Source organism: Cyanistes caeruleus, chromosome 12 (genome assembly GCF_971803275.1).
Source record: "Cyanistes caeruleus chromosome 12, bCyaCae1.hap1.1, whole genome shotgun sequence".
NCBI classification, from domain to species: Eukaryota; Metazoa; Chordata; class Aves; order Passeriformes; family Paridae; genus Cyanistes; species Cyanistes caeruleus.
Window position 1 is genome coordinate 11,939,065 of NC_141712.1, and position 5,617 is coordinate 11,944,681.

The window sequence follows — 5,617 nt, forward strand, 5'->3', positions numbered from 1 at the left end:
TGACCATCTGGAAAAGAAAAATGCTACAATCTGTCAAAGGGGAAAAAAAATATGAAGAAAGGAAGGAGATATTAGGGCTACAGAAAACAGATTTGCCAAAACTAAAGGGCCAGATGTAAAAAAAAGCATGCTGGAAAAAAAATTATATTAACAGTCTGCCCCCAAAGAAGGGAGGAATAACACAGTCAGAAATTAGTACACTTCAGTGCAGTCTCTCAAAGAGGCCTCCTCTCTTCAATGTAATTTGTTCAAATTACAGCAGTGTACCAAGATGTTCAAAATCCAAATGACCAAGTGCAGGAAGAGCTGTGAAGACATTTGTGAGACCTTTCCCTTATTCTCCCAGTCTGAACCATGTGTCAGCACTTTCAAAAGCACCCAGTACAAGGTTAAGGGCACCTGTGATCCAGGGGAACCAATGCCCAGCACTTTTAGAAGCCCCATGCTCAGTTAAGACAAGTGGTCATCAGCTTTTGCCCTGGGGAAAAAACCCAAAACCCAACCAACCAGCCTTACCCTGACCTCCCAAAATACACTGTCCAGCTTCACCAGGGCAAGGATTCCTGTGGAGTCCTGGCACAGAAAGCTCAGAGGTGCCCGACTTCAGGAGACAGGTCAGGGCTCTGGACTCAGAAAGATGCAGAAACCTCTTTACAGAATGGAGGAAGGTGTCTCTTCTCGTCTTCAAGATTTTGTACCATCAAAGCAGGGGACCTTATTTTGCCTCTTTGTGCATTGCCAATTCTTCCCATGCACGCAGGGATGGCCCCAAGGAGAGGTGGCCACTGCAGGGGCATCAGTCCTTGCTGAAAGGAAACCTAAGGGGATACTGTTACTTCTAATAAAGCCATTTTTTGGTACCTCCTGACTACATGACCCAGAGTTTAGTGCGCTCTGTGTGTGTCAAGCAGCAGCACAGACACTTACACAGAATGAAAAACCCTACTGGCATTGATTCACATATCTTCATATATTCTTCACTCACAAAATCCCATACTTGTGCACGTTAGCACACAACAGCAGCACTGAAATAGGCTTCTAGCATAGCATAACAGCAAATATTGTGATGTTATGAGCAACTGAAGAACTATTCACAGCTTGGCTCCAGTTTACCATCAGCTCAGAGCTGGCTGCTGGTGGGAGCACCCGTGCCACTCCGGAGCCGGGACAGGAATGGGTAACTGGGAGCAGAGGACACTGGAAGGCTGGGACTGTTGTGACACCAGATGCAGTGACTGCACCACTGCAGCTGCTGGCTCCAGAGGCAGGGGCAGCTTCCCTCTTCATCTGCAGATTTCTGTGTCTCTCCATTTCCTCACACGAGGCACTGCTGCTGTGCCACACTCGCACAGCCAGAGCTGTTTGTGCTGCTGTTATTTCATCCCAGAAGACTCAAAGAGAAAGCCAGAGCAGACAGGGATAAAAACTGAATCCCTGGCAATGCTAATGTCCATTCACATTGCTGAAAACAACTCTGCTCCTTCAGGAGTGTCAGGGCAGTCACAGATGTATTTGTATCTGTTCTCTCACTGTTTGAACAAGGACAGTTATCCCAAGGGATCCAGGAGATGGAGTTCATGGCACGGCTGTTCTCTACTTGCCTTCTGAATGACACTGAAGCAATCTGATTAGTTAACTGTTTATGACTTTAGCATTGAAATTTAACAATTGAGAAGCTCTTTCTGAAAGGAAACACTAATTTAAAATAACACTTTGAGTGAAACCAAAGATACACAGAAGTTGCCTCTGCCAATATAGTTTGGTAGAGTTTGTGGGGTTTTGTTCCAGATATACTTATGTTTGATATATCTGGGGATCAATCTACCTTTATGATCCAGAATTAGAGTATCCTTAGAGTTACTTTCATCTATGAAAAAGCAGAAAAAAACTTTAAAAGTTACACTCTGCAATGTTTATTTAATATTCTACTTTTCTTTCTAATTGACAGAGGAAAAGTACCTTCAGCTTTAATATTTATTCCTATAGCTTATCTTCCCCAACATTCCTAATATTTGAGGTACATTCTACAATCCTGGGAGACAGCTGCTGATTTTAGCCAAAAAAGGTAACCTCTGCTACAAACTGAGTGATGGAGAAGGAGGTGTCAACTCTCCTGCAGGTGAACATAAAGGTGGTGTCACCAGCTGACCAGAGAAAGAGTGAAGGATTTGAAAGTGACAGAGATCCACACAATCAGAGGCCTGAGGGGAAACTCTCTGGCAAGACTGCTTTGAGTTTAGTGGAATATGGAGCATCATGTTGTATGGTCATTCAGACCATGATCTCTGAAGACTGAGTAAGGGTACTTCATGCAGAGTGCCATTGAAAGTCAATGCAGAGTATGTAAAATTAAACAAGAGTAATCCTTTGCAGAACTGGAGCCATGTTTAGTTAACCTTTTGCAGGAAAAAAAAATAAAAAATCTTAAGGTTATTTTCTAAGATTCTATTAAGTCCTGCTGTATTTTAATAGAAATGAGGATTTTGTTTCATTTTTGCTGCTCAATATTTACATGGTTGAAAGGAAAACAAAATATTAATCCAGTCTAATCTTTTTAGGATCAAAATCCCAAACAACACGTGTGAGAAATGCTGAGGAACAGATAAGCAAGAGGGAAGTTCTTTTATATACAGCCTTGCATAGAGTCAAATCCAGTTTAAGAGTCTAACTTTAATGAGAGCTTTAGAGATTTAAAAAAGGAAAGAATATATTTTTTGCATGTAGAACACTTTGAAGAACAAGTTGCCTTCAAATTTCTGTCACTGACAAGTCAAGGATAACATTAGGGAATCATGATCATAGAGATGCCAGAAAAATTAGTCAGAATGTATCATGCTGCCAGATCGATCTGCTTCCCCAAACCAAGAACGTGGTCTGGACAGCAGAGGACAGGAAAAACAAAAAACACAAACCACATTTTTAGGACAAGGAACCAGCAAAAAAAGAGGGTTGTTTTTTCTATTAAAAAAAAAAAAATAAATGAAAGAAAATGCTAGCGTAGAAATAAATACCAAAGTTTAAAAAATGTTCATTTCACTTCAGCTGGCTGTAGTGGAGCAAAGAGCTCCATCTACAACACCTCAGCTTTGGCCACAAAATACAAATCTGATTCCCATCTTCTGAGGACACCATTGTTCCTGTTCCCTGAGCAAAGAGTCCTTTCAGGACCCCCAGTCCATTTTCTCTTCATCATTAAACAACCTCCTGAAAACAAAGAAGTTGGTCAACAAACTATCCAACCCTAAAGCTACAACTATTTTATTTTTCAACTACAAACAATTAGGAAAAATACTAAAGTGGAACAACAAAGACAGTAGCATTCCAACCATCTATGGCAATCCCTCAGTGCTCTAGGGAGAGAACTAATTGTGTGTAGGTGAAGAGAGACTTTAGGAGAAAAAACCATCCTTTTCCATTTTGACCATCCATTGTGTTATATCAGTTCAGTAAATGATACTCAGGGTGAAAAGATACCTAGGAAGAATACTGTGCATTAAGATTTTTCAAAAAACACAGAAAGAAATGTTAACAAGAAGCCATGAAAAGAAATATCAGGCAGAAGGAATATGTAAAAATTGGTCAGTGAAAGGAAATATTAATTAAGCTACTTTAGACAATAGAATGGAAATGTCCTGAACCCCCAAAGGAACTGCAAATGATCAAGACAGCACAGGAATCCTGTCCAGGACAGCCACAGCTGAAGCAGTTCTGTGTCTCAGCCTGTCCCTGTACCATCAGCGATTCCACCTCTTCCAACCAAGGCTTTTGGGGCAATAGATGAGGCCAAATTCATCCCCACCCTTGCCTTTCTCTAAAGCAAAGCAGCTAAAGCAGCTTCAGACCAAATCTCCCTTGTCATGTGGGAAAAGATGCACAATTTTAAGTCAAGCATCCCAAGAAAGTGGCAGGAAAATGGATAGCTGCCTTTGTCCCTGCTACCACGCTCCTTGTCATACACTCTTCCTGAGAAAGGTATTCAGCAGCTTTCTGACAACGGGCTCTGAAAGGAAATGTGTGATCTAAAGCAAAGCAAACGGGGTGCTGTTCTTGGCAGAAAGGGATCAAATCCCACGTCAGTCAGAGCACAGCAAACTCTCTTCCACTCTGTCAGCTGCGATTTGCCCATTTCCTTCCAGCCAACTGTCCTCAAAAAATAAACATCACTACACAAAAAGCAATTCAAGCTGCATCACCAAGTCAGATTTAGCTTATTCCCAAGTCACCTCTCCCAGATTCACTGGACTAGATCACTGCATGCTGGATGATATGGTAGAAGAGAGCACACACAAACACCACTCAGAAGATAATTGCACCCACACAATCTACTGCAATCAACAAAATTATATATGGCAAGTTTTTAACTCGAGAAATTAGTTCTCTTTATCTTCTGACACAATGAGTTAGACACTCTCTCTAAATTTCCTTCTAAAAAAATTAACTTTTCAAATTATATTTCTCAAGTTATCCAAACATGGCTAATTATATGTATTTCAGATGCATAGAATGGTCTTGTCGATTGTAAGGCACTGGTTTTCTACAAACTTCCCTCTTGATTGGAAGATACAAGAGGAAAATTCATGAGAGCTACTGAAATCTCTCAGCAAGAGGGAACCGAGACCTGACAAAGACAAGAAGATTTGTTATGGGCTGTTAAACCTTCTTCTCTTGGACAAGGGTGGACATACCCACTTCATGAGACATTCCTTGGACAATTAAGTGGAATTTACACTTTAATTCCTTGTTATCTCTATGACAGCACACTCAGTGTGTACAGACATAGTTCTGGTTGCAAGGTATGACATTTTTCACTGTTTATTTAACTGCTCCCTTGCAAGGACCAAGGCAGGAGCCTTGCAGACTCTGACCCTTCTGTGTCACAGAGCATCCCTACAGAGTCCAGCATGAATTGTCCAGGGCAGAGGGGTGCATGCAGTCCTAGCTTGCAGTCCTGGGAACAGAGTTCTCACATGTTCACAATCACAGCCAAAGCAGAAGCATTCTTAACTTTAGGAGAAAATCCAAGGGGATATTAATTTATTTGTGTAGTGCTCATGCCAGCATCCCATACTGCATTTGTTTCCTCATTTTTACCTGCAATATCACAGCTCTAATCAATGCCACAGAAACAGCTATAAATCATGGCTAGTCTGTGGTAAATTGTCATTAGAACCCACATCAGAGACCACCAAGCTGCTTCTGTGTATCAGATGAAGCAGGAGGTTCCTGTTCCTGTAACATCCACAGAACTGCAAAGCTCAGGCATTGCTTTGCTGGCAAACAGAAGATGCTCCATCCACTGGATATGGCCCTTCCAGAAGTCATGTGGTAAGTATGGTAAGTAACCAAGAGAGTTACTTTAGCTTATTAAATCAACATTAAAAATCATTTCTAGGAAAAACCCTGAACGACTCTGGTAGTTTATGATGGAAGAAATGTTATTTGTCATGACTCAGAGCATATATAATTATCATACTCACACATGTGTTTCAAACACCACACATGATTTAAATGGCCTTTCTTATGAGCAAAATCATCATCCAAGCTTTTAATCTACCACATTACATGTAAACTGACTTATACTCAGTAATGATATATTGTCTGAGAGATAAAAATATTG